Source organism: Periplaneta americana, chromosome 4 (genome assembly GCF_040183065.1).
Source record: "Periplaneta americana isolate PAMFEO1 chromosome 4, P.americana_PAMFEO1_priV1, whole genome shotgun sequence".
NCBI classification, from domain to species: domain Eukaryota; kingdom Metazoa; phylum Arthropoda; class Insecta; order Blattodea; family Blattidae; genus Periplaneta; species Periplaneta americana.
The window spans coordinates 175,872,589-175,895,877 of record NC_091120.1 but is presented as its reverse complement, the minus strand read 5'-3'; the positions used below and the strand labels follow the sequence as shown (position 1 = coordinate 175,895,877).

The 23,289-nt window shown below is 35.6% G+C and overlaps 1 protein-coding gene across 1 annotated transcript in view; it reads left to right on the top strand.

The window, feature by feature from the left end:
- LOC138698456 (guanine nucleotide exchange factor for Rab-3A-like) overlaps window positions 1-23,289 on the top strand; it is a 508,755-nt gene that overhangs the window by 304,520 nt on the left and 180,946 nt on the right. The window contains exon 3 of the mRNA XM_069824400.1: window positions 2,589-2,671. The gene's annotated coding sequence lies outside the window, so the exon portion shown is untranslated. The remainder of the gene's footprint in view (window positions 1-2,588; window positions 2,672-23,289) is intronic.

Sequence of the window (23,289 nt, the reverse complement as noted above, 5' to 3'; positions counted from 1 at the left end):
AAGATCGCATATAGTAAACAGCACTGAGTTAGTGAGTATAGTACGTTCCAGAAATATGTTCGCGTTTTCCAGTGACGAAAGAGCTTTCAATATTGAATCATATTTTCGCACAGGTACTGTCCGTTTGCCTATGTTGCATCCCTATTTCCTCCACCTGCTTCTGTTCGCCCCTCTGCAAAAGCTGGGCTGTCTTAGCTCTTTTCTGAAAACATTAATTTCTGTTAGGAATTGGACGTTTACGTAATATTATACAGCTTTTAAAATAACTTAAATAAAAGGGCCTCGTTAAGTAATTAACTGTCACGTGATTTCCCCCCTTTCTACGATCCTGCGGCATAACCACTTGGACGGACAGTAGATAGCATGTCTGAGTAATTTCATCTGTGCGGGTCGGGCAGAAGTGAAGATTGAATTTACAGTACGTAAGGTACTCTTTTATAGACTAGGTACAAAATTATTTCAACATGAGTTACTAGTACGAAGGACGAAACTGGCAATTGGAATTAGATGCAATAGTCTATAGTGCGATAATATGCACAAAAGAACTGAAGCCTGTATCATATTATGATTATTTTTCAATTTAACTTCATTCTCTATATTGTACACTAATGTGCTGTAGACAGTTGGAATATACAGTACTTTATTAAGATTAAACAAAAACCTAATGAAAATTATCGAACTGAAAATCGCGATATTTTCTAGTTTACGTAAATGGATGAACTACTTTTCTTCCTTCCTATATCTAGTAGAGTGTTTGTTTGTGTTTTACGCCAGTATCATCGAACTACAGTCGTGGAAGAGGTAGCAATCTGTGTTTCCGCTTCTCTAAAGGTATAGTCAGGTTAATATTAAAAAATTAGTAAAAATAAAATTATGTCTCTGTATATGCCGCATAGTAAAACTATGCACCTGTCGTCTGTCGATTTTTTGTCATAATTCTTCGAATGGAACTCCCAGCTTTCCTTCTCTTTCATCGTGGTGAACAATATTCAGCCTGGTTTGAACCCACGAACCCCAAATCAAGATTGTAACCACTATAACACCGACTACGGACTGTTCTAGGAATAGAGCTGTTGACTACAGAATGCATAAAATATACCTACGTCACTAACACAGTTGGAAGCTTAAGAACATTCATGAAGGTCGCTGATTATGTTGTTTATGTTTCCCCTCAACACTTTAAACATTCTCCGTAAAGTTTGTGAACTCTCGAGTGGTGAGATGAAAGTGTCTCTTAAGACGTCATTCCTCAAAACTGTCTTTCATGTACCATGCGCCTCTTCTATCGTGCCTCCCAATTAGCTCAGATGTTGCCTCTTAAGAGACATTTTTACTTTGGAATACTTTCCTCAATTAAGTCTCCAGCAACTACAAAGAGAAATTCCTGATAGTCTAGAAACTTCAAGAAACGTCAGTGCCTATGGCCTTTACTTAAATTCACTCCCTTCCGCCGGTCGTTTACTAATATTGACCTCTGAAGTGCACTGTTTTAATGCAGAGTTCTCTATCCATCACAACCTCAGTGGCATTTTCTGTTATATACTTCGCGCAGTTATCGTGAAATCAGCCGTTGTTTCTAGGGTAGAATCTTTAGTTTCTGAAACGTGTTTGTAGAGAGAAATGTTTATGAACTACTTAAAAGGAATAAAAGTGCATCGTACATGTCACAAAAGATGTTAAAGGTGTTCGCCTTCTGCTTGAATACATTTCTGATATTTCCACCTGAACGGTCCTGAAATACTCGATTACTCTCTTAATACTCGATTAATCTTTTCTTGCAAAATATTCGAAATGAACTGTTGGTGCATTTTCTTCCACTTTTAGCGTAACTTAAAACTACAAAAACTCGCTGTAAAATATTATGCACCATTCTATAGCCTGCACTACACTACACACGAACAAGTAATCCCTTCAGTGACTCAACAGACTGAGGCGAACTGCACGTATGCAACGTCCGATAAACTCCATTGAACTTCGGCGCGTACAACAGACGCACTGTGAAGGCAACGTTTTTGTACGTCCCGTGTAGTCATATACGAAGGACTCTGTGTTGTAGAAGTGAAAACTTATGTAGGCCTATCATTGAGAATTGAATACATGCATATGAACTCTTCACATAGACACATATTATATTATATTATATTATATTATATTATATTATATTATATTATATTATATTATATTATAATGAATAAAATAGTAGGCCTATAACAAGCTGTTAGGTGTTAGACTAACATCTGATCCTGAAACCGGTCGTAGGTGTGACACGTAAAATGTTATCAAATACCGACATTATTTACTTAAGATCTATCTTTCTGCGTTATGAACCACGGACACTGTATGCGTGATAAAACAATAAGCATCATTCTGAAATCGCACTCTAGCTGATTAGAGCGTGATACGTTCCAAAACCACAGTGTCGACTGCTATTAGCAGCCATGTTAATTTTATGTCAGATGAGAGGTTTAGATAGGAACGCATCTACTGCATGCATTTCAGCGATGGAATGTCAACTGTTTTGAAATTGCATGTTTCTGTTAATGTGTGTAAATTTTGACGTGTGATTTTCGCTTTTGTTTTGTCAACAGGAAGTGAGACACGTGAACGCCTGTCAACTGTCACCTTCTCCATGGCGATACGTGCTGTTCGTGAGGCACAACTGCAGTAAAGAGTGAGTACAATTGTACTTGTTTATGACACACATTTCATTCTGTCGACATCGCCATATAAATCTGAGCTGAGCTCTAGTCTAAACAATTTATTGTACTGTACTGTTGGGAACTGCATAGACTGCTATAGTGTGGCAACAGATAAAACACGGCACTTTCGTTCTTGCGTTTGCATGATGTCATTATTCCACACTCGGTAACTGATAACGCGATACGTGACGGCGAGGTACGTCATTTTGCGCTTTAAAATTGACCTCAAGTACGCTAACATGGTAGGAATATAACAATGCTATATCGCACTAAGTAAACCGTAGGGCCTACTTCACAGGAGCAGATCCTCACTCTTCAGTAGACTTAAGACAAATGACTTAACCCCCACTCCAGTCTGACTGGTTTCTTCGCACTTCGAAACGTTTGGCTTTAGTCCAGAACTAAGCATGGAGCAGAGCAGCGTTTCTCAAACTTTTTTGACGTGGGGACCACTTTTTAAAGTCAGAGTTCCGCGGACCACCTTACTCTTGTTCCCTTGGAAAGCAAATTTATCATTTTCGTAGCATATTTTAATACCAGTATACTTATATTTTTAAATTGAATTAAGGTTCGGTACTTTGGTCCTCTGTTATGAATTCGGATGGTCCCTGTCTGGGCTACAGGCGCGGCGCCAGATGTGCAGGGAAAAAATGTCGAGAAACACCACGTTCATAGTGGTTTAAATCCCTTTTTTGTTGCTGAGCGTAGAGTGGGAAGTCGATAGACGGGTAGGGTAATAAATTTCATAAAGTGCAGTACTGAGAGAAAAAGTGAAATTCGATTGCCATGTGTCATTTCCAAACTCTGAGATTTTAAGCTATAGTGTGATACGCAATTCGTTTGAATTTTATTTTTTCTTCTGTCTTTTTTTGAAAGACCACAAGGGCAAACCTCGAGGACTACAGGTGGCCCGCGGACCATAGTTTGAGAAACGCTGGAGTAGAGGATGAGTAGTTTATTGTAGATAATGCTCCGAATGCGCTCGTGAAAATTATTAACTTTCCACTCGCGGATAAAATCTAATTTTACTCTCTTATACTGTAAATTATTATTACAGTATCATCTAATTTATATCATATTCATGCAATATACATTCTTATTGGTTACACATTATCACATATTTAGATTTTGTAATGTTAAACTGTGTTTTCTATAGAATATAACACTAGTTTTCATCAAAAAAAAAAAAAAAAAAACATCTTTTACATCAAGTGACGTACCGTAACTGAAACATTTCTGTAGAAAGCCAGTATAGACGGAATTATATTATCTACCACATCTGTAGTATCACCTTTCATTATTTGACGATATTAACTTTCTATAACCCAGTATTTAGAGACAATACAGTTTACACTTTTCATTAATGGTATTTGGGAGATTTTAAACGACTGAAAATTCCGTTTCAATAATAGAATAAATTCTGTGAAAGTGTTACAACTGTGGGATAGGTAATATATAACACGCACACAAGAAGAGTAAATAGAAGGCAATAAAATATTGGTTGTTAAAATTAATTAAAAAATATAATATAAATTAAGAATTTATTCTTAAAAGGCAAAAAGACAAAAATAGATACTTATTATTAAAGTATGTATGTATTTATTCACACGTATATACCCGGTGGCAGTGGTAACTAATTACACTCAATAATGACAATTAATAATAAATTAATAATGATAACAATAATAATGACAATAATAATAACAATAACAAGGAGCATCCTAAATTAAATGAAGCACGATCACTTAAAATAAAATTTAAAGTAAATCTAATTTGTATCTTAACCCTAAGTTCGAACTAAAACCCACGAGAATGATATATTCATACCTGCACAAATACCTTTCAGCACTACACTTATTTCGCTGTCAACTCACTCACTGCACTGGAACTATGACACATTTCACTGATTCTGAGTTCACTAACACTTCAAAAACATTTCACTGTTCAAATACTTTGCACTGCCACAACACACTTCTTCACTGATACAACACTTCAAATAACAAAATATCAATTACACCCTTTAAATAGTGTGTATAATACACTACCGTCTATTAGAAAAGTCCTTAAGTCTATTTTTAAATACTTTTTGGTTATTGGTAAAGTCTTTAGTAAGTCTGCAGGTAAAGCATTCCAGTCCCTGATAGTACGATTGAGAAAAGAAAACTTTCCAGTGTCCGTCTTCTGTCTTCTTTCCCTCAATTTATATGAGTGGTCGTTCCTTGAAGAGTAATTTGGCAGCTGCAGCCTATTTTTTATTTCTCTCCAGGCAGGCTCACCTCTGTATGTTTTGAACATTGCGCATAATCGAATTCGCGTTCTCCGGTCCGTGAGTGTGTCCCATTTTAATAGTGAATTATTACGACAACGCTTGAGAGCCCGCTTTTGAATCTTTTCCAATGTCTTAATATATTCTAATCTGTAAGGATCCCAACATGCAGCACTAATATCTTAAATAGGCAACATAACAATTGATCCTATCAATGTTAATATCTCGAAACGCATTTAAATCTACACGGTCTTACTAATAAAATCTCTATATACAGACGTTTAACTGGCTTATACTTATACAATGAGTAGCTCATTTATAAGTCGTGTGTAAATTCCTTACTAATAATCACTACATACGTCGTGTATAACAGTATAACTGTTACACAGCTACGTCATAGTTTCGTCATTACTTCGTTACGAAAGGTAATAGAATATCTGAGGTTCTCTATTGCATCCGGTAGAGTGCTCTAGTGTGGCGTGTTAAGTATCGATAGTATAACTGGCTCTGATCGATTACCACACTATATGTTGGTCAAAGAGTACAAGCTACAGCAATATTATTCTAATTATTCTGTGCTCTTTGGTTTGTTCTTCTGTGGTTACAAGACAACCATCATCATAAAAATGACAGTCGATACGAACAGCTGTTAGAGGGACGGCCATTTTTTCTCTTTAAACAACGCTTAAACAAGGGATTTCGTGTATATAACTACTGCAAAGCAATTCCCATTGTATAGTTACAGACTGTTTTTACATCCATCGCTTATGCATGGTTTATTAGTAACGTTTTCTGTCCCAACTCTGTATAAGTCTCGTATAAAATTATACACGGTTTATTAGTAAGGCTGACAGTATATAACTTTGACATATGTCAAGTCAATGATAAAAGGCCTTTTGAGAAACATCCGGGCTCTACTTATAAAGATATTATTTACACTTCTTTCAGGTTTTAACTTTATCTTTGACGCAGTTTTTTTAAACGTATCTGTGGCTTTCCTGGGTTAACGGTATCACGCACAGTTTTTCAATCCTCTGACACGCCCGGAATGTCTCCCCCTGTTCGTCTATCTATCTTTCTCTGACACACAGTTACGGTTGTAGTTGATTTGATCCCCTGTTATCTTTCTCTCACACACTCGTGGAAGGGTAGTTGATTTGATCACTTGACATTGACGGCTTTCTGTCGTGGGGAATATCACAATACATACAGGGATCTGTTTACTTTATTCTTTTTTGAAAAAATGATTTATACCCTCTAAAAAAAACTTTATTTTAGTGGACGTATGTGCTTGCATGCATCTGACAAGTGACAGGTGAGCTTCTGCCGGCAACCAATCACAATAAACACGTGCATTTGTTTGCATCAATGGCGGCTGCTCTGTGGCAGGACTAAAAAGCCCCCCCTCCGTTCACAATAATCAACCTACCTTCATCTGTGTTCATATTACTAAATCATTAGGCCTAAGCCAGCTCTCACATCGCAACAAACAACTAACAACCCGCAACATGCAATATTTTTCTGATCTTCTCAACATGCGATTAGCAATTTACTCACTTCGAGTTTGCTTTTCTGTAGTAGAAGTTACGATTGTCATCATATTTTTAATATATATTAATGACTTATTAAAAATTGACTTACAACAATACAATGGTGTTCATCTTCATTATTCTCATGCAGATGACACAGTTTTACTTTTTGATGGAAAACCCTGGTATGATGCATATAATAATTCAAATAATGTGCTTAAATTAATAAAAAAAATGGTTTGACATAAATTACATTTCTATGAACGAAAATAAAACCATAATTATTCCATTCTCATTATCTGAAAAATGTAACAAACCTCCTCTATCTATACTAAGTATTACTTACGTACTTACTGGCTTTTAAGGAACCCGGAGGTTCATTGCCGCCCTCACATAAGCCCAGCCATTGGTTCCTATACTGAGCAAGATTAATCCAGTCTCTACCATCATACCCCACCTCCCACAAATCCATTTTAATATTATCTTCCCATATACGTCTCGGCCTCCCAAAAGGTCTTTTTCCCTCCGGCCTCCCAACTAACACTCTATATGCATTTCTGGATTCGCCCATACGTGCTACATGCCCTGTCCATCTCAAACGTCTGGATTTAATGTTCCTAATTACGTCAGGTGAAGAATACAATGCGTGCAGTTCTGCGCTGTGTAACTTGCTCCATTCTCCTGTAACTTCATCCCTCTTAGCCCCAAATATTTTCCTAAGTACCTTATTCTCTAACACCCTTAACCTATGTTCCTTTCTCAAAGTGAGAGTCCAAGTTTCACAACCATAAAGAACAACCGGTAATATAACTGTTTTATAAATTCTGACTTTCAGATTTTTTGACAGCAGACTGGATGATAAAAGCTTCTCAACCGAATAATAACACGCATTTCCCATATTTATTCTATGTTTAATTTCCTCCCGAGTCTCATTTATATTTGTTACTGTTGCTCCAAGATATTTGAATTTTTTAATATCTATAGTCTTCGAAAACAAATTTGTCGCACAGATAGACCACTTCGTAAGTCCCAGAAAGAGGCAGTACGCATGATCAGACATACAATGAAACAAAATTAATGTTATTACCTAAATTGAACTAGGTCTCTTGTGAACTAGGTCGTTCGTCCTCTCATCATGACGCGCAATGCCTCCATTCTGTGCCTTATAAAGTATCTGTGGAACAAACCATTTTTCTAAGACTATTACAGGATTAGAAGAAAGTATATAAAGATTAGAAGTAACAAAGACTCCAATGCAATAAAATATTAATTGGCTTAGGAAAATACAAGTGCCTTCAAATGTATTATTGTACCATCTCAACATTACGCTAGATGGCAGTAGTGTTTTATGATTATGTTTTCTTGTTATCAGTTGTGCCAACTATGGAATCTTCATTGAACTCTGTGGACGGTTACTAGTCAAGAAGGCTTTGTTGATTCAGTTTCATTTTTATTAAAACATTTGCATTCCACTTCAGTCATCCGGATCCCAGTAATCAACGTCACTTGCCAGATGATTTTCAATAAATCTTAGTATTAAACAATCTCTGATACATGACTATCCATAATATCATATAGCAGAAGCTATAACAAACATAACCTAAATAATATAAACAAGTGTTAGAAAAGTTTTAATTAGGGATGATGAAATAAACAAGAAACGTTTTAATTAACGATGATGAAATAAAAAATAAACATGAATAATTTTAAAAGAAACAATTATTGAACGTACAATTTTCAAATTTGAATGTTTTAGTGGTTGGTGGTTCAGTTGATGTTATATTGGACGTGTGCGTAAAAGAAGTGAACTCCTTGACGTACATGGTGTATCCCTCAACTTATTCAGGATTTCTGAATGGTGCTCTTCATATATGACCAATGATCTTTATTAATTCTTGTCCTTGAATGCCAATGCGAGTCATATTTGAAAGTGCTGTGCATCGACTGTAGTGGTTTGTAATTGTCTGTTTTTTGACGTCCAGACCAGTGCAGTTTGAAATGTTGGCAAACAAAGAAACAAATGCTAGGGTAATGATAAAAATAAACAAATGCTAGGGATGTGATAAAATTAAACAAATGCTAGGGACGCGATAAAATTGTGCGATAAGCAGTCATGATTGGTTGAAAAACGTCCTTTCGTACCGTTTTATTGGTCAAAAGTTGTGTGACGTAGTAAAAGTGTAATAGTGAATTAAATCCCACTCGAGTTTTGATTTTCTCTAGACTATTACACTCTTACTACGTCATACTACTTCTGACCAATAAAACGGTACGAAAGGACGTATTTCAACGAATCATGGCTGCTTATCGCACAATTTTATCGCGTCCCTAGCATTTGTTTAATTTTATCACGTCCCTAGCATTTGTTTCTTTGTTTGCCAACATTTGAAACTGCGCTGGTCTGGACGTCAAAATATATATATATATATATATATATATATATATATATATATAATTACAAACCATTCCAGTCGATGCACAGCAGTTTCAAATATGACTTGCATTGGCATTCAAGAACAAGAATTAATAAAAATCACTGATCATACCTATGCATCTTCTGAAATCCGATTTACAAATAAATGAAGAGCACCATTCGCAAATCCTGAATAAGTTGAATACACCATGTAGGCCTAAATCAACGAGTTCCACTTCTATTACGCACACGTCCAATATAACATCAATTGAACCACCAACCACATTCAAATTTGAAAATTGTACATTCAATAATTATTCCTTTTAAAATTATTCATTCGGAAATCCTGAATAAGTTGAATACAGCATGTAGGCCTAAATCAAGGAGTTCCATTACGCACACGTCCAATATAACATCAATTGAACCACCAACCACATTCAAATTTGAAAATTGTACATTCAATAATTATTCCTTTTAAAATTATTCATGTTTATTTTTTATGTCATCGTCGTTAATTAAAACTTTTGTAACACTTGTGTATATTAGTTAGGTTATGTTATAGCTTCTGCTCTGAGAGGATAAAAAGAACTTCTGCTATATGATATTATGGATAGCCACGTATCAGAGATTGTTTAATATTAAGATTTATTGAATAGTAATCATTACAGTGTCTGTATAAAGACACTACTGCCATCTAGCGTAATATTTGTAATGTTGAGGTGGTACAATAAAACATTTGAAGACAGTTGTATTTTCGTAAGTCAATTAATATTTTATTGTATTGGAGTACTTCGTTACTTCTAATCTTTATATACTTTCTTCTAATCGTGTAATAGTCAATTAAATCCCACTCGAGTTTTGATTTTCTCCAGATAAATCTGCTGGTGTTTCACTCCAAGATTTATCGATAAAATCAAAACGTCTAGTGAGATTACTGTTGACTGTACATCTATTTATCAGGCAGTACATCTCACCTGACGATATAGTATGCCAGACGAAAAACAATTGTTTCCATACATCTGAAGTCTGATTAGTGTAATATGTAACTAGTAAGCGATGTATGCAATGGAGGGGGAAAGGAATTGGCCACCATACCCCATTATCTCCTGGCTTAGTTGCCTTGCAAATGATGTCTTATTGGTATCACGTATGAGATTCAAACTTGTGTTCGGAGAGTTAACTAAACAATGCATTCGTAGTATGTAACAGTTTCCATGGAGATGAGTGGCTTCAAAGCACAATTTCTTCCTCTGCAGACCTAGATTCTATTTGCGCCTTGTACAATATAGAAGGCAGTGGTCCTCACGACATGGTGTCCTTCCCCAGTTTCATGATTGGGAGTCTCGCGCATTATTGTTTGAGCTTCGCCTTTAAAGGTAACTGCGACCTTTACCATGCATGAGGCAATCTGCTTCGTAGCCCGCCTCTTTCTGGCAGCCTGCGTGCATAGAAATCCATCATAGCTGTGATCTCCTCTCTGTTTCAAACGCAATTAATGTTAGATTTTGTTTAAATATTTATCACTTGCTGACATGTTAAAATTATGATACGAGATTGTAGGTAGACGTTTGGATATTCTGCCAACATTTCGAAACCGGGTATCTTATAGGTTCCATTTCAGGGAAATACGAATACTGAAGATCTGAGGGTCATCAATCCGTTGGGCCCGTTATACCTAATTACTCCACACAACTAGGCTGTTTTTTTTTCTTTTTGTTTCCACTGAAAATATCTTCTTTAGTAATAACCTAGATCAGGCCTGCACAAGGTTTGCGCTCTCCGAGCCGGCTCACAGCTCATGAGCGGAATGCAGATATTAGCTGCGCTCTGTGTAAGGATGGACTGGAAGAAGGGGTGGATCTCGTACAAAATAAACACAAAAGGAAGTACTATAACGAGTGCTTATGAAATGAATTCCCGTTCAGTGTTTGCAAAACTATCTTGGACTATTATTAATTAATAAAGAAATATTTATTTTACAGAAGTAATAGATATTCTATAGCTACTTAAATGTACAATATCATTTTGTTATATTTTTATTTATCAGTACATCAAAACGAGGTTTTATGCTGTTGACAGCTGAAAGGAACAGTAGCCCACTGATCATAATGAAACATCAGTTACAGATGTTCGATGTCTGCCTTTATTAAAGTTGATTATAGAAAACAGTTGCTCACAAATATAAATGTTGAGCCAAACATAGCAATCATTTTCACAGCCAGCCTGTGTAGTCGTGGATATTATTGCTAATGTTTAGTCTTGTAAAACTCAACCAGGCTAGTAGTATTATTCAGACGATCTTTAGCCCTTAGGTCACATTGAAGATCAATAAGTTCGAGCTGTAAATCGATAAATGTTACGTTCCGTCTTTTAGATTCCTCCATACTGCACTGTAGCAGTAGGTAAGCAACGTGAAACAGTTACTGAGAATAGGCCTACACACTGCACTCCACTAGATAACTGAGTGGTCATTTCCCTCTCCTCTACCTATAGCAAGTCTATGTCATTCTGACGTATCTTCCTCTCCGTTTCGGCGAGCGGTAACAAATAACTCATCGCTATGTTAAAATCGGCAGCACTTTGAAGAGAACAACCGCCAGGATCGCCACCCGTCCGCCGTATACGAACACGAGATGGCAGTACAGTCGCTAATGCAATTCAAATGGGAATTATTACGTGACTCCTTATGTAAAAACTAGATGGCAGCGTAGTAAACCTAACAAAAGTTGTTTAACGTCAAAGCCTATAAGGCCGACCTCTCTGTTACATATATGATCTAGGGTAATAAGTAGGGAAAGGAAGTTCGTGCATTTGCATATTTGTTCTCTATCGTTGTGTGAATATGCTGAAAGATTATCTACATGAATCACAAATTTCTGAATACAATGATATTACTTTTATTGTGCATAAAAACATATTTTAACATTTATGCAGGGAAACTGCATATTATGTATGTTTGTCTTGTATTCCAAAGGCTACTAGGTCAGTAGAAGGAATTGGTATTCCTTTACCGCAGTCTTTATCAAATTTCGACAGAACAATATCCAGTTTAACATCAGTTCCTTGAAATGTAGGAGATAAAGTGAACGAGAAAACAGCAAATATTAATTTAAAAAAAAACCTGGTTATTACCAACTTAAAGAAATTGAAGTTATTCTCGAAGGAAAAACACCCCAAAAACCAACAAAATTTTCTATAGAACAGCTAACAGCTTTTGTGCAAACCCCTCTTACTTCTTGTGACGTAGAACGAAGTTTTTCGCGCTACAAAGCTATGCTGAGAGACAACAGGCGAAGAATGACAACTGAAAACATACGTCACTGCTTAGTTGTGAACTGTAACAGCATAAATAGAGCATTCAGCAATGACGCAAGCACTTCAAAATCCATTGACTAAACATTAAGTTATCTATACCTTATTATTCTGTTAAAATAATGTCAGACTGATAATGCATATTTTGTAGCATATTTATCTATTTTTACGGCATAAATTCATACATATTCTTCACGTTTTTATGGCATGAACTTCCTTTTCCTGGTAATAAGCAAGCTACGACAGAATTAAAACCTTTAGATAAGGTGAAAGTGGCGTGTGGATCCAGTGGGAAATTGCTCAAGTTCACAACTGTTTTTAAAATGAAATGTTTATGCTTGAGTGTCAGATGAGTAAAATGTTAACTAAAATTTAAATATTTGACTTCAGTTGCTCAGCAACGGAAATGAATTACGTCACATTACTCTGACGCCAGTTTATTAGTAACGGCAATGATTTATATCAGAGTATTCTGACGTCATTTAGCAACGTTTCATTCAGAATAAACAGTAATTTCATTGTAAATACATACATAAATACCTACGTTATATATTTATTCAATAAAGAAATAATGGGAAAATAATCATTAATAATACAACTCTTAAATTGCATTAAAGTTATTTCACTCTCAATCATATTTACAACCCTTATAAATAAGAATCAGTTCCTTAAAAATATAAATATCACAATAACACAAACCGAGAAGACAAACGTTTCACCCAATTGCAGGGATCCTACGAATCCCTTTTCACTTTTTTTTAACGACATTACTTGTGGACTGATAATTTTCATCAGTTACATAATTTGTGAAAATTTTACTTTTCTTTATCTCGAGTTATTTCACTAATTTTCGTACAATTTATAAATGTATCATTTTATAGATTAGTGATTTATATAGCTCCAGAAACAAAATACGTTATAACTGGAACTTGGATAATTCAGGTGGCCCAAATTTTGTTTCTGGGTCTGTAGAATACTCTTGAATTTTCGAACTATGAGACATTCTTTAATTCGAACTATAAGGCACGTTTGAATGGTCGAATTGTACTACAGTTTTCAATGATTGAACTATACTATTCTTTTGAGCGATCGAACTATAGGACACTTTTGAATGATCGTATTGTACTACAGTTTTCAATGATCGAACTATACTATCCTTTTAAACGATCGAACTATAGGACACTTTTAAATGATCGTATTTTACTACAGTTTTGAATGATCGAACTATACCATCCTTTTGAACAATTGAACTATACTATTCCTTTGAGCGATCGAACTATAGGACACTTTTGAATGATCGTATTGTACTACAGTTTTGAATGATTGAACTATACTATACTTTTGAACAATTGAACTATACTATTCCTTTCAGCGATCGAACTATAGGACATTTTTTAATGATCGTATTGTACTACAGTTTTGAATGATGAAACTATACTATTCTTTTGAACGATTGAACTATACGGTACCTATGAATAATCTAATTGTGTTTCACTTTTCAATACGAACTATACGACTTTTAAACAATCTAACTTCACTTTTGAGCGATCTAACTATACGACAATCTTGAACGTTTTAGTTGTACGACACTTTTGAGCAATTATACTATTATTCGATGCATTTAAAATATCGAATTATTCAGTCGTATTGAAACTCTGTTCGACGCTTTTGAAAAATCTGTTTATTCGATAGTTTTTATTCAACAATCTTCATAGACTCCCATTTCCGAAAGGTGAAGGCCGCTGCTAAAAGCGGATATCTATTGTACTTCTCTTCTATGTACGCCGATTTTCTGCTGGAAAAGTCCGTATAAAGTTGAGAGATGGTTTTTGTAAACATGTCTTCAGTTTGTTCACAGACTGAAAAAACATGTTAACAATAGAAGAGCACACCCAGCGAATCCGGAATTGAGACATTTAGGCAGGCAGCGCAGCGAGGGACATGACTCCCTTAGGACGTTCACACGCCCACAGATTGAATCTTATTCGCCCGCCAGCACTGGCAATTGTCTGTTGCCGGGGCGACTGAACACACATGTAAAATCTCTGCTGGCTCGTTCAACTGTTTACTTTCGCGGTTGCAGGAAGCTGACGTGGACCTTTCACGTCTACGCTACTTATTCCGCGAGACGACAGGCTTCAAAAACAGGGCAAAAATGCTTGCCAACTACAAAAATAGTGAAGTGCTACGTCATCGACAGACACTACGCTGGCGACATCCCGAATACTGTTATGTATTCACACCCACCGCATTCCGCTCTGCTCAAGAACTAAGTTCGAATCTCAAGAACCGCAAGAAGCATTGAAGCGGAAGAATCTGCATTCGTTTACTATTTCAGAAGTCATGTTTCTATAACGAAGTTCGTATTTGCTACTGTTTTATTAAGTACTAGCCGTACCTGTGCGCTCCGCTGCACCTGTTAGAAATAAATATAAAGTAATTACATAATTAAAATAGGACGTTTGATCCAGGGAACATTCGTGTTTGATAGAAGGATAAATCGTTTAATATGTTACTTAATTTAAATTGTATTTAAATAATTAAAATGCGATCATTTTGGTCCAGAGAGCAATCATTTGGTGCAATGACAATTCCTTTAACATGTTTCTTAATTGTTATTACATGCAACCATATTTTAATGAAGATTGACATATCATTTAGTTTTAATATGTATATTTTATATTACTTGCTATATGTTTCAGAAGTTACTGTAATAACATTGTAGAATTATGTCCATCTAGAGAAACTACTGTACAATTTCCAATTGTGAAATAACAATTAAACAATTAATTAGCTTCCGATATTACTTCATACAAACACAGAAACATTCTCTGTAGGCTATGTTTAGTAGCTTTCGATTGTTGTTGTCTAAGGCCCCTTATAGACGAAGTCATTTGTTTTTATTTTAGTACAGCGCCTTAGATGGCGTTACTGTAATTTTAAAACTCAATTATCTCATTAAATATCAGTCCTATCAAGATTTTGTATAGAGTAAAACTTATCGGAAATTATTTTTAAAGAAACTTTTGTTATGTAACATTTTTCAAGAAAATTAATAATAAGGGAGATATTTCGATTTATTTAATTCAAGCCCCCTTTTAACCCCCCTTTTAAATAAAGTATTTTGAATGTCATATAGCCTAAGACCTAAGTTACAACGAACTTAATTTATATTCCAATTTTCATATAAATCGATTCAGCAATTATCGCGTGAAAAGGTAACAAACATCCAGACAGACAGACATACAAAAAAAAATTAAAAAAAAAACGATTTTCGGTTTCAGGGCGGTTAATTATATATGATAGGACCAATTATTTTCGGAAAATCTAAAATTACCAGAAAAATTTCGGCTACAGATTTATTATTGGTATAGATATGAATTAAGTAAAGAGAAAATACTGTGGTGTAGGAAAAAATCTATTGAGATTTACTTTGGCGGAAATAAATTTTATTTTTCAACAATCCTGCTAGTTGCTTGTATGTGTCAGTTTATTTCATATTTTTTTCTTGAACTGTTTATTGTATAAAATATACGCTGGAGCATAAACATTCAAATAAGAAAAATATTTAGATGTATCAGAATTTTACTTACTTACATACAGTAAAATCCCTCGTATCCGGCACCCAAATAACCGGCAATACCAAAACAACGGTATTTTTGGCTAGGCCAAAAAAAAAAAAATATATATATATATGTATTATTTTAATGTACCGAAGTACATATGATATTTTCATGCAGATATTCTGCGTCATCATACGATGAAAGAGTAATGGAACGGAGAAAAATTCTCTCCGGCACCGGGATTTGAACCCGGGTTTTCAGCTCTAAGTGCTGATGCTTTATCCACTAAGCCACACCGGATACCCGTCCCGGTGTTGGACAGAATCGTCTCAGTTTAAGTTCCAGGTCTTGGGTTCCCTCTAGTGGCCGCCCTCTGCACTACGTCATAGATGTCTATGAACGTAGGACTGAAGTCCACACATGTGCTGAGGTGCCGTGATTTAAGACGGCGCTTATTCCGTCGGATCCCGGCCAACTAGTCACTCATAACGAGTGCACCTCAGCACATGTGTGGACTTCAGTCCTACGTTCATGGACATCTATGACGTAGTGCAGAGGGCGGCCACTAGAGGGAACCCAAGAGTTGGAACTTAAACTGAGACGATTCTGTCCGACACCGAGATGGGTATCCGGTGTGGCTTATTGGATAAAGCATCAGCACGTAGAGCTGAAAACCCGGGTTCAAATCCCGGTGCCGGAGAGAATTTTTCTCCGTTTCATTACTCTTTCATAAAAAAAAAGTCATTCATGCCAAAGGGAAGAGTCGGACGAAGATGTGAGTGGTTTTCGTGGATCGGACATGCCGCATGTTATTTATTCTTTACATTGTTCACGCGTGAAAACATAGACAGAAAACCCCGTTATGTCCCTGGAGATCGGTAAGCTGTCACTTGGGCGTTGCAAACAATTCGCAGAGACGATATCTTTAAATTTACCACTTGAACTCGCCCGTTTCGAAGGGGTGTTGGAAGAGTCTAAATAGGAAAGTGTGAAATTCTCTGTTCTTACAGCGCATGAAAGTTTCATTCGAGTGATAGATTTTTTTTAGTTGGTTATTTAACGACGCTGTATCAACTACTAGGTTATTTGGCGTCGATGAGATTAGTGATAGCGAGATGATATTTGGCGAGATGAGGCCGAGGATTCGCCATAGATTACCTGGCATTCACATTACGGTTGGGGAAAACCTCGGAAAAAACCCAACCAGGTAATCAGCCCAAGCGGGGATCGAACCTGCGCCCGAACGCAACTTCAGACCGGCAGGCAAGCGCCTTAACCGACTGAGCTACGCCGGTGGCTTGAGTGATAGATGGTATATAAACAAGAAGACATTAGAGATATGTTAAAGAGATTCAAATCATCGAGCGCTACTTCATCTTCATAGTTGCGACGTTGGCTACATTGTTCTTCACGTCACATGGCCGCTATTTAAATTTGTCATAAGGTCACGAAAACATTTAGTATTTTTACGCTAATATGCATTACAATAATTATGAACTGATGAATGTACATTACCGTATTCAGTACTAAAAATAAACATTGTACTCGTACGTACCGTATTTCAAAACTTAATTTTTAAATATCTACATATGTGAAAACTTAATTTTTAAATATCTACATAGGTGAAAACTTAGTTTTTAAATATCTACATATATGTTATATAGGTTAAATAAATAAATACTAATACTATATGTAAAAACTTAATTTTTAAATATCTACATATGTGAAAACTTAATTTTTAAATATCTACATATGTGAAAATTACTAAATTTAAACATGGAAAAAAAATGTTTGAGCAGTACAGTATGTCTTTACATAACCTATAAACGTATTTTCCAATTATCTGGCAAAATCAGTTATCCTGCACTGGCTTTGTCCCACAGTTGCCGGATACGAGAATTTCTACTCTTGTATTGTTATATGGAAGCGAAAATTAGAAAATTTGAAAGCAAAAAAAAAAAATCGTTTAGAAACGACGGAAATGTGGATCTGGTCCTCAATGTTAAAAATCAGCTGCAGAGATAAAGATATCTTCCAAATGAGGCAAATGAAAACAGAACATTAACGAAGAAATTAGAGAAAATAAAATCCATTGGTCATACAATCAGACATAAAGAATTTTTATTCCATAACGGGTGTACCTTTGGAAACAGGTTTCGCTTAGTACGACGTCGTTGGAGAAGTGACATGGGCAAGCAACAGCCCGCTTAGCGGTGATTCAATTAAGCAATATGCTCTAAAGAAACATTCACAACAGATAAAGAAGATGTAAAATACAAGCACTGAACAGTAATTATTGTATTACAATAAGTAATAAATAAAGTTGGAAGTACAGTCCATAAGAATATTTAATTAATTGTTTGTACTCACCGAGTAAGTTTGTGTACCGCAGGTGTAAAGCATGTTTCCCGATCCCTGCGTTGTAAAGGAGTTTTGCTGTGCCAACACGAGACATAGGACAGCCGAGGAAACGCTGGAAAGATCAAGAACCTTTTGAGATTTGATATAGAGGGTGATTCAGGAAGAATGGTAAATATTTTTTGGTGTGTTGGTATGGACTGTTCTGAGTAAAACAGTTCGTAATCAGACAGCGCATTTCCGTTCCCAAACGTACAGCGGATCGAGTAGTTTCTTCTGGTACATCTATTAGCCTACGTCACGTGGATGCATAAGCAGGGTGAATTGCAAGCAGGTACGCATGGAGTCATTAAATAACAATGCTGTAATGTATTATAACGTCATATGACGTAGAAAAAAACATTCTCTTAGTTTAAACAAATTTTTGTGATGTTCGTAAAAGATTTGCATTTCATAACCTCAGAATATTATGTTTCCGTTCACTGCAACGGGATAGGTTTTGATAAATGAATTATTTGCATAAGTTATATTGTGTAACATGTAAATATTGCTAATTTATATATTGATTTTTATTATTTTGTTCCTATAACGCCATGTGACTAGGAAGAACATTTCCTTAGTTTAAACAAATTTTTACTGACAGTTATAGTAAAAGATATGAATTTTATAATCTCAGAATATATGTTTCTGTAGTTGATTTCGCTATTATATGAGTATATAGAGTATTTACAGGTAATGTGTATCGTGTTTACTATTAAGATTATGTTCTAAAATATATATTGTATAATTATACTAGTTCAGTATTATCATCATCGATCTAATTATATTTTCTGTCATATGTAGCACTAATATTTTGTACAGGGCTAGTTTCGCAGTGTTAATGCGTTTATATGGTTAAAAAATAGCTGGACAGACCATTTTAATTTAGTAGCAATCCCAATTACAGTTGTGTTGTCATGCATTATTATTATTATTATTATTATTATTATTATTATTATTATTATTATTATTATTATTATTTACTGAACAGGTTATACCACAGTCTACTATATACAGTCGCGAAACTCAATATGTAGTAAAATTGCAAACATGGGTAGTTGCCCACCACTAGGATCGCTAGTATCGCCTCATCATCGCAGATCTCTCTCCTAGCAGCCGACAAAATATGTTACACTTTCGTTGTCCTGTTCTTTTGGAAAAATTAACACCTTCCTTCCATTATTGAAATATTAAATGCATAAAGTTAATTTATTATTTTAATGAAGTATATTAAATTCCACCATAAACTCGAAGATACCTGCAAGAAATAAGTTAATATAATTTTTGTTTGTGCAAAACGAACTGAAATTTACTATAATAGCTTCACTCATTCAAGATTATAGCGATAATTAACTATGAAACCAGTAAATATTAATTTGCATTTCTCTGTACAACAATAATAATGGAAATATGAATTAATGGAGTAACTTACGTGTACCGGTACTTGTAGTGTAGGCTTACGTAGTTAACAAAGTGGGATGAGGTTAAGCAATAATAATCACACCAGAATTGGAAATAAAACGTGATCAATAAATTTTATTGTAACAGACTTTTTCTACGTCTCTAGTAAAGCAACAAATAAAAATAACAACAAAATTAACAGCTATAATTAAAAACATATCCTTTGAAGAAAAAAGTAGGCCTAAGCAATAATAATCCCACCAGAATTGAAAATAAAACGTGATCAATAAATTTCATTAAAACAAACTTAATTTTTCTACGTCTTTACTAAATAACACATAAAAATAATAACAAAATCAGTAGCTACAATTAAAAATATATCCTCTGAAAAAAAAAAAAAAAGTAGACCTAACCTTTATTTCTCTGGAAATTTAGCAGCCTAAGTGACAGAAGTTTAACCGGTATCTAATGTCCTTTCGGTTAGACTGAAATGTTTCAATGTGAAATTTAAGGATATAATGTATTCTAACAGTCACAAAACACTTCAAATTAACAGTTTTGTTTCTGCACAGCATACTTGTGGAAACCCAGGAACCTTTCTGAATCTTTCGGAAATCGAAAAAAGGATCACTCTGGCCTCTTTCTCTTACTGTTGCTACAATTTATAGCACTACAAACGTCTCCTCCTTGTCCCATATTATTATTCCAATTATTATATTTTAGCCATTAACATTTTCATTATAACCAATAACGAACATTTCACAAGCATCAATGTGAAATACGCAACGAGCTAGCACTCGATAGAAATATGACACAGTCCAAAGTCGACCATGGACAGTCTATTGTTTCTAGTTGCTAACCGCTTGGAGCGCTTTATCACGAGATTTGCAAAAAAACACCTCAAGCTTCGCGACTGTATATAGTAGACTGTGGTTATACCTTTCGTAGCGTCCTGACGTAACCTTTTAGGGTCAGAGTTTTAACCCTAAAACTCCAGACTATAATAACCGATAACTTTCCTAACTTGTTTGGGAACGAAAGTGCGCTGCCTGTTCATAATATATCTGGGGAAATATAATTGTCAAAGAATCTGTCTTATAGAAATGAGACTGTGGAAATAAATATTATATATTTTTCTACTTTAACTTTTTTTATTACGAAAAGATCATACTACCATCCCCAAAAATATTTACTTTTCCTCTGAATCACCGTATCGACCGTCCAGTTCAAAAGTGCGACAACTCAAAAATTGCCAATTTTTTTAGTTATTTATACTTTCGGAGCTCCTTCCGATTCAGTATTGAGATAAGTCATATTTACAATCAAAAAGAAAAAAAAACTAAATAAACTGCTTTAGAAATAATTATAACTACGGACTTTACTAATTCATTATTAGTAGACTACATTTCGAAATGTATTAATAATGAACTGGAAGATTGTGATAAACTCGTCCTGAATACTGACTCATTTCTAATTGTCGTGGTTATGAACCAGAACTCGATTCCTTTCTAAGCGATTTATTTGAAACTTTCAACTGAAGATATCTCAAAACTTGTTTTTTTGACTTGTCGCACTTTTGAACCAGACGATCGGTATGTTTATCAACAATCAGATTAGTGCTCGAACCCAGCGACTGGGACTACTCTCTTTCAGTTGCTGTTGTAAGTAGGTATTACCACACTCTAGTATATACAGTCACGAAGCTCAATACATAGTAAATATGCATCATAGATAGTTGCTAACCAGTAGGATCGCTAATATCGCCTCATTACAGACAATGCGAAATAGTACCGGCACAGTCTATTGTTCCTAGCACCCTCACAACTCAAGCTTCGTGATTGTATATATTAGACTGTGGTATTACTCGACCGAGGCGAGTGGAGTAGCGGGCGTAATGTGAACTATCGCGATGAAGCTATACGAACGTAGGAGCAGAGCAAGTGGCGCTCCGGGCTGCAGGACTCCACTGGCCTCGGCCGAGTAATACTCATGCTTACTGCTGTGTTTACAGTATGAATTCCCCATCCCTGCCTAACCCTGAAAACGTTCATGATAGCAATATTTCTGAAGTCTCATACATCGAAAATATGTTTAATGTGGAAAAACTTGGTAGGTACTATGAAGGCTTAATTTATCGTGATAGTGACCTATATCACCGCGGTGACAAGCAGGAAATTCGGAGCGTGGACTTCCATTAGCAAATTGTCCACAAGGATACTTCCATTATAGCAGCGAGGAAGCGTATAAAAACTTGAACGTGGTGTCTGCCATGCGTGATGCAGCTAGCAAATTGGAGCAGAGCGTCGAATAGTCGCTAATACCTCCCGGCTGAAGACAGCGACGAGTAAATCAATCTCTCACGAGGCGACATGGAGAGGAGGGGAATATGTGTTTCTGGTTCTGATAGTCGGGCTAACGTTCCACTTTGCCATCGCGAGCACAAACGCATAAGAGGGGAAAAAAATGCTCGATTACTGTCATGGTCATTTCACGATATACTGTCCCACATAACCCCACCGAACGATACTCAGCAACACTTCGTTAACTTCGGTTGTTATCTACTCTTAAAGTGTTGTTACGAATAATTACGTAACACAGAAGTGGAGTAACTTTGGAAGTTACTCGGAAGAGCTTTGTTACGTTTTTTATACCTATATATTTAATTACTTTAGAACAGGGGGCGTCAAGACACTACACTTTCGGGCGTGCGTACAAACCCTCAAGCCCTGACGTACGGCTGCGGGCAAGGGAAGCTGCTTCCACGGTGGCGGAGCTAAGAACTTGTGAAGCAAATTTGTGATAAGAATATAAATTAACTTCAGTTTTTAATTGAAGTACTCTTTCACTGTTAATTGCACTATACTCAAAACACTACTCTACATAATTTGGTACAGTTAACTATATACGAAATAAATTTTTGCATGTTTGCATAATAATGAAACAAAACAAAATATACGCTTTTATACAGATTAACACACTACGAAATAAAACTGTTCACTGTTTGTCTCCTTCTCATTGCTATAAAATTCAATTAACAAAATAAAACAGTACAAACGTTATTATTCAAATACAATTCTGTAATATTAGTACTTTTTCTTATATATCAGAGATCCGCGGCGATTTTTGCAGTTTTTTGTTAGTAAGCAGCTTTTCAATTTGTGGAGCTTTTGTTTTAGTACCAGCCAATCGCAAACATGCTTTCAGTGTTCATCACTTAGTTGGCTTCTGTGACGTGACTTTGTAAACTTCATTAAAGAAAACAGTGTTTCGCATACGTAGGTTGTCCCGAACATGCACAACGTTCTTGCAGCGAGATTGTGCAGTTTAGGAAACCTTTCTCGTGGAAAACAAGTATAGAAATGGTTAATACTTTTCTGTTTTGATACTTATCCTTTAGCTCAATATCGCTTTCTAAGTCAAGTATTCCTAATTGTGGTTCAGCAGGAATATTCAGGACACTCACTGAAAAAGGTGTTGTAAATATCTGAAATTGTTATTCAAGTTCTTTAATTTCCTGATATCTACGTTCGAAGTCTTCGCACAATTGTTGTATTATTCTTAATATATTCTTTCAAGGCTTCTAACAAGTTTCCCATGTACATCCATAAATAACGCAATTTCATTCCTAAGTGGGAGAAAACGTTCCAGAACTTTTCCTCGACTTAACCACCTTACCTCGGTGTGGAAGAGTAAATCCCCATACTCACTG